At 37.2% G+C, this 12,500-nt stretch overlaps 1 protein-coding gene across 1 annotated transcript in view; it reads left to right on the top strand.

Annotated features, from left to right (window-relative positions):
* The first annotated feature begins 2,356 nt into the window (after nt 1–2,356).
* Nucleotides 2,357–12,500, top strand: part of LOC143040381 (long-chain-fatty-acid--CoA ligase 5) — a 118,658-nt gene continuing 108,514 nt past the window's right edge. Inside the window, exon 1 of the mRNA XM_076211380.1 lies at nt 2,357–2,892. The gene's annotated coding sequence lies outside the window, so the exon portion shown is untranslated. The remainder of the gene's footprint in view (nt 2,893–12,500) is intronic.

Below are 12,500 nucleotides of genomic sequence, written 5' to 3' on the forward strand. Positions count from 1 at the left end.
ACATAGATACATACATTATTTAACATTTCTGTTAAAATGACCGGAAACTTCCTTGTCGGTTAAACTTTTCTACTATGGGCTGGCATAGTTTATAAAGAAGAGTTCTATAAACTATAACAACGTTTCGTTCAACCATTTGCGCTTTATCATGACAGGTTAGCGCATATAGGGCATATAGGTGGAGTATGTATATAGCAGGATCTGAAGACTAGAGTTTATACGAGAATATGAAGTGTTGGTTACAGAAGCACTCGGCGTGTCGTCTGGAAATCATTTTCATGTGAGTTTTTCTATTTTTGTTGTTGTTGGTTAATGTTTCCTTGTTCTTATCTCATTATAAGTGTTTTGTATAGTTTTTTTGTAGTGAAGATGGTGTCAGAATTTTATATACTATGTGTGCAAATGGGCAGGAGATTTTCTCTTAAACAGGTAGAGTTAAATGTGATTGCTATTTCTGTTTTTTGTATTTCCTTTAAGACACAAAGAGAATGACTTAAAGAAAATACAAAAAGCAGAACTACCAATCACATTTAACTCTACTCATTTTTATATACGTGTACATATACTGTATATATAGATATACATGTGCATATGCATATACATATATACATATGCATGTACATATATATATATATATATATATATACATACATATATATATATACATATATATATATATACAGTATATATATGCATACATATACATATACAGTATATACGGATATACATACACATATACATACACGTACATATACATATCCAGTTTATATGAATATGCATATAGTATATACATATGCATGCACATACACATGCAAATACACCTACACGTACACATGAACACACATACACATAAATGAGCTTAAGCATACACGAAACAGTGAAAATTCAAGGACATTTTAACAGTTAAGGTATCTTTACTGCGTGTAATACTCTTTATCGAGTGTGGCGCGGTTTGCTCCGTCGCCATAAAGCACTTCTCCTGCATCAGATAAGTTGTGTACAGCTGCACTGAAACAGCGCAATTTGACAAAAAAAAAAAAAAAAAAAAAAAAAATATTGAGCGTTATACGTATAGGGAGGGCCATATGTTACTCAGTGGTTGTAATTTGTGATACTTTCTTCATCAAATCTTCAATAATTAACAAAATAGATATACATACGTAATGCATATGTATTGATAAAAAATGACTTACGCAAATTAATTTCAATCATCACTTTTATATTGTCTTAAAATTTCATACATGTATTTGTCACAATAAGGCAAGTATCAAAAGTTAAAACTCCTCAGTGATTTTTGGGCCACCCTGTATTGTATACAGAATATGTACATCTTCAAAGCAACCTTGAACGTGTACATTTTAAGCAAAGAAGAAACAACGCAAGAAAAATAAGTTATTTGTGCATAAACATTGACAGAAAATGGAGGTTAGGTTGCAATAAAAATTCAGGTGATGTCTACCGAGGAAGGCCCAAGAGGTCGTAACGTCTGGTTCTGAATAACATTCCGTATTTTAGCCTAAAACTTTTATCACCGTCTCATTTCCAAGTTATCATTTTTAGATATTAAGATCAGCAATTCCCCTCCTTCAAGTTTTTACTGGGAGTTAGAAGCAGTAAAGGTTTGAATGGGTAATGGTTCTGCGAGGGAGTTTTTTTATATTTCGGGTAATCAGCCTTGAGTGAGACACGAAGGCATAGATAGCAAGAACCTTTCTTCAACATCTTCGTCGGAAACGGTAATCAATACTTACTCTTAAGTGGTTCGCTCTATCAATTTACCTTTCCCTTCCATCCCCTCTCCTCGTCTCCTCTTCTGGAATTCCTCAAGTGCAGTTAGAAAATCCAGAAAAGAAAATTAGGACATAAACAAACAAAGCAACTTCTGGTTTGTTCATTTTGGGCGCCAGCCGGGCTACTCAATGAATGTCTGAACGTACGGTGGGTTGCCATGGCTATCAAGATATTTATTTCTATCGAATACATTCTATATAAATTTCTTAACAGAAGATGCTAAGCTCAGCCTCCTCTCATAAGGACTTCGGGTCTAATTCTAAACACGTGCGACGAAATCTAAACGAAAATGCTACGAAATTTGAACGATAAGTTTTGAATTTCCAGTAGGGGTTGTACCGAAAGTCAGTGGAACAGAAACATTCACAATTGAATATATGTGGATCCATGATGAGTTAGGGGGAGGGGAAGTTGGATTGAGAAGTGGGGTAAAGGAGGGTAAGAGGGAGAGAGGGAGAGAACAAGGGAGGGAGAGAGGGAGGGTAGAGAATTGATGAGGAGGAGGGACAGTCACGCCACTGATCGCGTCTGCGTACTACCGCGCGCGCCGTTTCGTCTTGTACCTAATCTTACAACCCAGCACGCTGGAGCACACCACAGTAGCTGGAAATTCTCGTGTAATTTCTTTCTTGGTTGTCCTTCGTGTTGGGAAAGAAGTCTCCATAATCTCCTCAAAGGATTACACATTATTTCACATAAGGAAGGATATGGGGATCATAGTAAAACGGAAATCAGATACAATACGAAAGAAGTCGATGCAGGTTCTCCTCCGAGCCGGGCGGTAAGAGAGCCTGGACCGTTGTGGAAGCGAGCAGACCAACGGTTGAACACATGCTTGTCGACTGCAGACGGAGTGAAACGTGCCATATAGTCATGGTGTTTTGGCGCGAGATCATTTATCTCCCCGTCGTCTTATTCCGTTTGTGACTCGGGAGTGTTTTGTAGTGATACAGTGTCCTTGTTATCGGTAGTGCATCTACCGGTACAACAGTGCATAGATGTGATATGAGTGTAGTGGCATCGGCGAGGTGAAATAAAATTCCGGGTGGCCAAGTGAATGTTGCTCATTCTTGGGCCTATGTGAGGACGTCGTTGGAGAAGGTAAGACTGTTTATAAGTTTAAATCGAACTCTGTTCTTGATCTAAGTATTGCTTATGGTTAATTGGGAGAGCTATGGTTAATGATATGCAGGACTTTGTCCAGTAACGGTAGCCGAGAGTCAGTAGTAGTCGTGTTCTGTATCAACGTTTCCACGCCAAAAGGAATAATGTTTTGAGATGAAACGAAACACGGTGCAAGTAAACAGAAGCGTCGTAACGTCAATATTACGTTTTTGACCTGGTGACATACTTTCTATGTTTTATCCGGACCAACTGAAAGATTTTACTCAAATAAGAAGTAGGTTAGTCGTAATGGACTCAATTTTATCGGCGCTTCTCTCCTTGGGGGGGGGGGCATCTCGCCCCGCCTTCGTAGGTTTTCAAGTGAGGTTTGTGAATTTGGGCTCCACTGGAAGGACCTACAGTTTTTGATGCTCTCATCCTATTAGGACAGAATTTCTTCTGCCAAGAGCCAGATTATTGGGTACTATTCCGGAAACACATTTTCCACGTTTTTTTCTTTATTACATTTGAAAGATCTATTATTCTATGGAATGGTTACGTTAGGTTACGTTAGGTTAGGTCAGATTAGGTTAGAACCAACTGAACAAGGTAAATTTTATGTTAAATATCAGTGTTTGCGTGTTTGGATTTTTAACGATTATTGTATTAACCTTTTATCACGATGAATTTTTTATTTCTTCTCTTTTTCTTTTGCTGAAAATTCACTTCAACCAAAGAGCGAATTGTTGACATGTCCATCTAGATCTTAAACTCACCAAATTTTTACAGACTTTACCGACTGGTGTCAAACGATTTGATGAACTTCTTAAACGCAACGATGTAAACAGTTATTTTTCAAGTCATAACGAAGCCATACCATGCCCAAACGAGACCTTGCCCCCAGGAGCAAACCTAACCAGGAAGGACTGGGTTACCTTAAACAGAGGAAGAGCCAAGGTGGGCAAAACGAAAGAAAACAAACACAAGTGGGGATACACCAATAGCCCCCAATGTCCCTGTGGCGAAGTACAGACGATGGTCCACGTCCTCCGGGAATGTCCATTGAGTCACCATAGCTCCGACCATGACCTTAGGGAAGCAAATGAAACTGCCCTTATATGGACACGGTTCTGGTGCGACAAGATATGAATTATACTCATCTAAGGGAAGCTCATAGAACCCAAAGAGTCTCAGAGAATCAAAACTTTTTTTCTTAATAATAATACTAAACAATCACTTGCGGAAAGTCCACAAAAACAAAAGGAGATTTCGGAGGAACAATTCTTGGGGTATAAGGACCGTTTGGTCTCGATATGTGTTGAGAATGTCATAGTACTGAGGTGAGTATAGGATGAGGGACTGAGCTGCGCCCGATGGAAGCCAAACAATTTCGTCCTTCTAAATCCCCGCATGGGGGTCCCCGCCCCCCCAACACCCACACACTCAAGTCTTATGCAGTCAATATCTAGAGGCTTTAATGTCCCCCCTACGGACCAGAACCACGAAGTTTTCTTTTAGTTAGGAGGAAGTTCCATAATAAGGAGTGGTAATAATTTTGAATCTATCATAAATCCAGGAAGCTCACCGGCAGAGCAGGTTAGGGTGTTGTTATTTGCGGCGAAGGTCGAGGGGATGGTGGTTCGAACTCTGCCACCGGTGAAGTTGAACCAAGGGCATGGTTCATTAAATTCCACGCTACAAAGTCCTCTGTAGTGGGCACCGTCTTAGCCCTCCGATGGGGGGAGATTTGCGACGTCGTTAAACCATATCATCATCATCATAATAAATCCACCTTTTCCTCTGGGATATTGCTCCTAAGGATAGACAGATGGTTATCGATAACGTTAGGAACTAAAGTGATCTCGAAGAAGCTAGACCCGCACCCCTATTTGCCCTCCATTTTTTTTTTGGGGGGGGGGCAACCACCAGAGGGTTCTATTCGGCTGAAAGTGGTTAGTTAACCCACGTTCGAGAAACCCATTCCACATTTAGTCTTGTTAGCATACGATATTTTTTTCTTCTTCAGTCGATGGCAGCTCGTGATAACATGACTTGATGACAGTGCAGGCCATGCGACTTCATTCATTTCAAGTGTGACGCCAGTAACGAAACGTTAAATAGCAACTTTCCAGCTCAACGCATTTTTTCTTTTATTTAATTGTTATATCTTATCTTATTTTATTTTATTCTATTTTACTTTATTCTATTTTCAATACCGTCATCCCACATAAGAAGAATGAAATATCGTATCAATGTCTCCAACTAAGTGTTAATAGTATTATGTGTTCTTACTTGTGTGGCAACAGTAGATTCGATTCGGTTGCTGGTGTGAAGAAAGGATCAACCGACCGAGACCCCGCCATGAGGCGTATATCCCTCCGGAATATATAAAATAGCAGTGGGAAGTGGAAAACCCATGATAGGGCAAAGCCACCGTCAGTTGCGGTAAGCCGTGTTTTTTTTTTTTTTTTTTTTTTTTTTTTTTAAGGTCGACGTTGGGTCACCTCCCCGCCTGCCCAGGATTGTCGAGAACAAACTCAGCAAACGGGACCGGGTAGTCGAACTCACGACCACCTCCTCATAAGGTCAAGACAGTAGCCGCTGGGTTACTGCACGGCCCAGTCTGATCTTAACCAGAAAAAAAAATTAAATAAAATAAACCACCCTTTTTCATATTTTGTCTAGTTCACTGCCACACGATTCTATTCAGTTAAGGGATAGCCCTCGTACTAACATGGCAAAGACTACTCAGATCTCTAGAAAATATCTCCATTCGATATCTCGCACTTCAATGACTTTGATCCGGCCAGTGGCCCCCAAGACGTCTGGCTCCAGCCAAGAACCTCCTCAGGTCGGTGTAGCATTCGTGCTTATGTGCCTCTGTTTCGTTTTCTGCCGCCTCGCCCCGCTGAGGGGGCCGGGACCTCCAACAGTAAATAAACGAATAAACAAATATATAAACAGATAAAGTAAAAAGATAAATAAATAGATTAAAAGAATAAATAGATAAAAATATAAGTCTCTTCAGCTGATATAGAAAATAAATATGTTAGGCTGATTTTCCTAGTCGACGGTATAACCTACATTATGCACACTTAGTCACTTATTCTGGCTCTCGCCTGGTGATTTTATTCAGCTGGGAGAGGATGGAAACCTCCTCCACATAAAATATTATTAACTGAGGTGGAAGTGGTTCCTTATCAAATGTATCATAACTTTTAGCAGTGGACAAAATTTATGTACATGGTGGTTGTGGCTCTTGCACGGTTAACGTGATCATCACTACCGTTTCTGCTGAGAATGATAATTTCTTTTTATCTTATTCTATTTTATTTTATATTTTTTATCTACTGTATCTTTTTAGTTATCTATCTACTGGATTATTTTAGTTTACTTATTCTTTTTATTGCGTATTTATTCATTAATTTATTTATTACTTTAAAAGTTAGTTGCTTGCGTATACATCAGTGGTGAAAAAATTCTTAAACTCATCTACCTGATTTTGTTCTGGCTATCTGCTGCCAGACTATTTTATTCTTCAATATGACATCCTTTGTGATGAAGAGTGGGAGAACATCACTTCGATTCTTCTCCTCTTGAGATCTTGTCACACTTGACATCTTCCATTCAGTACAAAAACAAAGACGCACTCTGGCTAAGGACATAAGATGCTATTCATAAGAACAGAATAACATAAGAATGAAGGAGACTCCAAGAGACCATAAGGCCTACAGTAGACAGTTCCATGCTTCTTACAACCTGTCGTCCCTATCCATAAAGTTATCTAATCTTCTTTAAAACTACCAATAGTTTCAGAGCTCACTACATGGTTATCAAGTCTATTCCATTCGTTAACCATACTAATGGAAAATCAGTTCTTGCCTATTTCCTTCTTAAACATAAAATTTCCAATTTAAATCCATTACTACGAGTCCTACCCTGATGCCTTAATATGATGACCTTGCCTGCATCACCCTTATTAAAGCCCTTGACCTATTTGAATACCTCTATTTATGCATCCGCCCCTTCAAGAAAACAGAATCTCGGTTCTGTTCCAGTAACACGCAAAGGCATTTTTCATTATTTATTCATTTATTATTATTATTTTTTTTTTTGGTATTTGAAAGATCTATTTTTTATATGGAATGGTTAGGTAGTTAGTATAAGTTAGGAGCTATTGGACAACGTGAGCTTCATGTTAAGTAAATGTGCGTGTGTCTGGAATTTTACCAGAAACTCCCCCAAAGAGCGTCAGCATATACTTAGGGCTTCAGCTCCACCCTAACCAGGGGTTGCCTTCGACTGAAAAAAAAATATCCACCCTAGACGCGTTGACAGAGATGGTCATAATACTTTCGCCCCTTAGGGATTGTGTGTGGGGGGGGGGGAGAGGGGCTCCCTTGACTAAACAGAATCAACTGATGCCATCTCTAATCAATGACCAAAGTCGTAAAACCCATTAGGAAGGCTAATCGCGAAGTGATTTCTTTCTGAAATGATTTGATGTCACTTACTCTGAAATAAACAACCAAATTTGTAACAAAAGAATTGTCGAAGTGTTCCTCAGCTGACGAGTGTCGTCTAGCAAATGAAAATATATGTAAGAATAAATTAATAAACATGCAAATGAATATGTAAATAAACAAGGAATAGATAATTAGTATTCAATAAATACATGAGTAAATAAATAAATTATGAACAGATGAATGGATAAATAATCAGCTAAATGAATGAATAAAAATGTAAAGGGACCAATAAATGAGTTAATAAAACTGACGTCTTTTTAGTCGTTTCATCCCTGAAGCGTACTTTATACAATTTTGTCTAACTTCTCAGCCAAGTCTAGGTTATTTTATTTATTTTCAAATCGAGACAAATCTTAACCCTTTTCTCTGATAAAGAAATTTATTATATTTCGTTCTAGTTGCCGTCAAGCGATTTTATTCAGTTGCTGGTAACACACACCTTCCCTTGAGAGGGATGAAACAAGGTTATTTGTCCCGTAGATTGTTGTGACGTCTCCTAAATAAAATCTGTTAACGGCAACCTGGAAAATACGAATGTGAGCTTAAACTCGTTGGGTTAGTTAATAGAGATCAAGTTTAACTCTTTCGGCACGGTAAGGTGTATCAAAACGCCCAACATTATCCAGATTAATGTCAAACTCAGTTTAAGACTTTTTCGAGAAACTCGACTCCCTAACTCACTCGTTGTATTAAGATCTCTCGATACAGAATCGTCACTTCACCAAAGGTGATTATAAATGGCCTACACCAGGAGACGATGAGTAGCTGCGGCCGAAGCCGTCACATTTGCCCTAGGAGCTTGGACTGTTGGGTCAGGTAACAGTCACTGAGGGATTCGAACCCACGATTAAGCGAACGCGAGACCAGCATGCTTTCGATTACGCTACAAAGGCACTGGAGGCGTTTGCTAAATAAAACATACAAGAGAAAAGCTGATACAGACGAATCCATCCCACAGGGAATTTGGCAGAGGTAAATTTTTAAATTAAAGTTTGCAGCTTCGAGGAATCGATGCAGGATCGACGAACTATTATTTCCTTCTTCTTTCTTGCCTTCTTTTCTTTCTTTTTTCTTTCTATTTTTCTTTCATTTTCTCTTTGGACCTTTTCGTTTGAAATATCTTTGGAATATCGTTCGTGTGAAATTTGACCTTCTCTCTGCCATTTTATTTTCTTCCTCGTGTAACGACGTCACAGCCAAAATAACAAACTCCAGAGCTTAGATAAATCGTTCTTGCATGAAAGCTAAGACGTTTGTAAGCTGAGCTGTGATTGGCTCTCCGAAACGGTGGTCACCGATATGTAGCCGCAACGGGAAATTCCTCTATTGAGTTTTTGTTTAAGATGTCTGGCTACAGTTCCAGCAGGAAATCTGACGAAGGATTTTATTTTATTTCATCTACTATTATTATATTTATATATCAAATCTCTTGTAATGCTTCGATGCATTCCTTCCTAGGATTTTTGTTAAGTAATGTCGTCTAGAATAGAATCAAGCTTCCTTAAGTTGCATAAAACGACCTAAGTCTGTATTCATTTCATTTATCTAGGATAAGTGAACAGCCAAAGCATTACCAGACGCATCATACTTTATATATCTAGTACTTAGTAACTATAAAACCCACTGGTATTCTCATCTTCGTGAAACAGACTGGAGTAGTCTTAAGGTAGCTGACAATGATCACCGTCTTATTAGAAATACCCCTTTATGAGAAGATGTAACAACGCCGGCTGTACTGTTGGTAATAACTATGTACCAAAGGTATAGGATCTACGTAGTTACCATGGTAATATACTAGACGACCCGGGAATAGAGAATACAATCTATGTACGAAAATGATACCCATGTTATATATAATAACACACAAATCAGCTACGACATGTCAACCAAGATATTTGTTCACAAAGTAAAGAAAGCGTCGGGGCACAAGATGCACGAAATATTGTGACACTACATTACGAAGGAAAATGAATTGCCATTGTTCGACATGGGCAGTTGATTGAATGCTTAAGGAAATCATCGGGCCCCCCTTTGAACACTTTTATTTTTATCATTATTATCATCTTTATTATTATCATTGTCATTATTACTATTATTATTATTATTATTACTATTATTATTATTATTATTATTATTTTATACATTTTATCATTATGATTATTATTAATTTCATTATTGTTATTATTATCATTATTATTATTATCATTACTATTATTATCATTATTATCAGTAGTAGTAGTGGTGGTAGTAGTAGTAGTAGTAGTAGTAGTAGCAGCAGCAGCATTATCATTACTATTATTATTATTATTATTATTATTATTATTATTATTATTATTACTATCATCATTATTGTCCTTGTGCACCAAAACCTCTAGTATGTGGTACTTAACCCATGTTTTAGGTTCAGATCCCCTCAATTGACGAACTAGAACCTTTGAAATAGTCGGACCTTAGAGGCCCTAAGTCTAGATCTTGATGCAACCAGACATACGTAATACAAAACAGAAACAGTACTACACCCTGATACTGCAATAGCATGAACAGTATTAATTCACTACCACAGCAATAATAGTCTTGAATATGTTTCCCCCCCATTAATTTCGTTTTTTTTTTTTTTTTTTTTTTCTCCTCTAATTTATCTGACACATCTTCATCATTATCGTTGGGGTTCCTATTACCGTGAGGGCTTAAATACGTGTTTATTTTCCACCATGGTTCATCTAAAGCTGACACTATGCATGAGAGTAAAACGTGCCGGTTCTCTGAATCAGAACTCCTATACAATAGTTACCGTTCTCGTATGTACAAAGCCACGCCCCTTCCCCGTGGGACGGCGCTGATTGGTCCATTCAAATCTTAATGCAGCTACTCCTGTATCCAAAGTAAATGTGTCCAGAGAATTAAATTTAGACCTGTTCTTTTCGATGGTAATGGTAAAAATAAATAAAAATGATAGAAAACAAACATATTAAAGGAGTTGGTACACCTTAAAGAAATCTTAAAGAATTATGCATAGAAAACGAAAGGATAAAGTCTACCTTTCGAATCCACTTTTTCGTCCTATTCATTATTTCGTTGAAAGAAAAACAGAAACAAGTGAGACTAAACAAATAGCAAAGCAGTTGAAACAATACATTTTGTGTTGGTTTGACAAGCCTTCCACTGTTATGAAAACAGGATTTTTTTTTTAATCGCTTCAATTCTTTACTGTTTAGCAGCAAAAATAGGGTCAACAGAAATCGGTAGAACACTGCAAAACACGTTCAGAAATACTGTCGTTACATACCAGATTAATCTTTCATATATCCACAGGAAAGTGGAATGTTTATGGAGAAAGCCGTACGACTTATTATCATTCCTATCATTTATGTATCATGTGATATAAATCTACTTTCCACTATATATTCATGACTATTTCTTTTCACACTCTTAGTCAATCTATTATTCTCTGTCCACTTCCGTGTTTACTTTCTTATAATCTATCCATTTTCATAATTTTCTCTTCTGTATAGTCTTGTCTACATTTTAGGTGTGCGAGAGTTGCTTCAAAGCAACTTGCATATTTGTATTCTTCCCATTTTCCTGTTTTATTCCATTCAAAACATGTATTCTGTCAAGCTCAGCAACATTTTAATAGTTTGTTATAATCAAACACTAGATGTATATGGCCGAGCGTTAATCTAACATTGTATGGGACTTGTCCAAAGAAAAGGTTAACAACAGACATCAAGATAAGTAGCGTATCTAAGGCGAAGGCTCCTTAGTCGTCTTCAGAGTCGTCTTCTCGTAACCTCTCGTGACCTCTCTCTCTTCTCAGCGTCTCCCTTTTATTATTCAAAACATTCTTGGAGGTCTTCTTCCGGCGACCCGGAAAGAGGACTCTACAGACTCTTACGAAGAATGGAAGAGACTTTTGTAAGGTCTCAAGGGAAGCATGCTGAAGAGAACTAAGACTTTATTGCACTAGGTAAGTTACTTTTCCATAATAAAAACTTTTTGGGCAGACCTCGTCTAGCACAATATTTTTTTTTTTACACTTCCATTGTTATGACGTAATCCAATAAACTAAATGATACCCAATGCTTCTTATGTCTGATTTGCATAAAAGACACACAGCAGAAAAAAAACAACGAGGTATTATTTGCAGTCATCGGCTGGAAATAATTTGGAAAAAGTGTCTCACTGCTAATGCACTACTCCAGTAGATTCCTTTAATTGCCTGGTTGTTTCTGAATATTTCATCTCTCTAAAGAACTCTGCACACTTTAGGCAATTGAAAGTCCCTTACACCAAAGTGCGGCAAAAAAAAAAAAGGAAATAAAAAAGTGAAGAAATAAAATATCCGTAGGTTACCATTCTGAAAAATGCATAATGAAAAACGTGCAAATTTGAAATAGATTGTTGGTATAAAGGAGGTGCTTTCGAGCTCCTTTTCTGAAGACTCCAAACCATAAGTAGATGGAACAAATGTATCAGAGGGAAGAAAGCTCCAGGTCTAAGAGATGGATGGAAAGATGTACAGAATTACTCTTGGTGGAGCTACTTTATGTTTAGATCCTCTTTTTCTTTCTGCTACAACAACAATGACAACAACAATAATAACAACAACAACAATAATGATAATAATAATAATAATGATAGTAATAATAATAATGATAATAACAATAATAATAATGATAATAATAATAATTGTAATAATGATAATAATAGTAATAATAATAGTATTAATAATAATAATAATAATGATAATAATAATAATGATAATAATAATAATAATAATAATAACAATAATAATAGTAATGGGTCGTTTTCATTCGAAGAAGATTTCTTCTCTTAGCCTTTGATACAGATTTAATATCTTAAAGTCCAACCTAGACCTTTTACATTCTAAACAATAATAAACCACGTAATGTGAATAAAGGGTGAACCACATCAGGATATAATCAACTCATCACCAGACTTTAGCATCAAAAGTTGGGGCGTGGCGCTCTAGCTCCAACGTAACGGATGTCGAGTCTGTCAGTTGTCCCCTGGTGTCCCCTTTATACAACAGGTGTCCAAATTAGTCATTTTTGAATA

Source organism: Oratosquilla oratoria, chromosome 28 (assembly GCF_046742065.1).
Source record: "Oratosquilla oratoria isolate Oo_2021 chromosome 28, ASM4674206v1, whole genome shotgun sequence".
NCBI lineage: Eukaryota > Metazoa > Arthropoda > Malacostraca > Stomatopoda > Squillidae > Oratosquilla > Oratosquilla oratoria.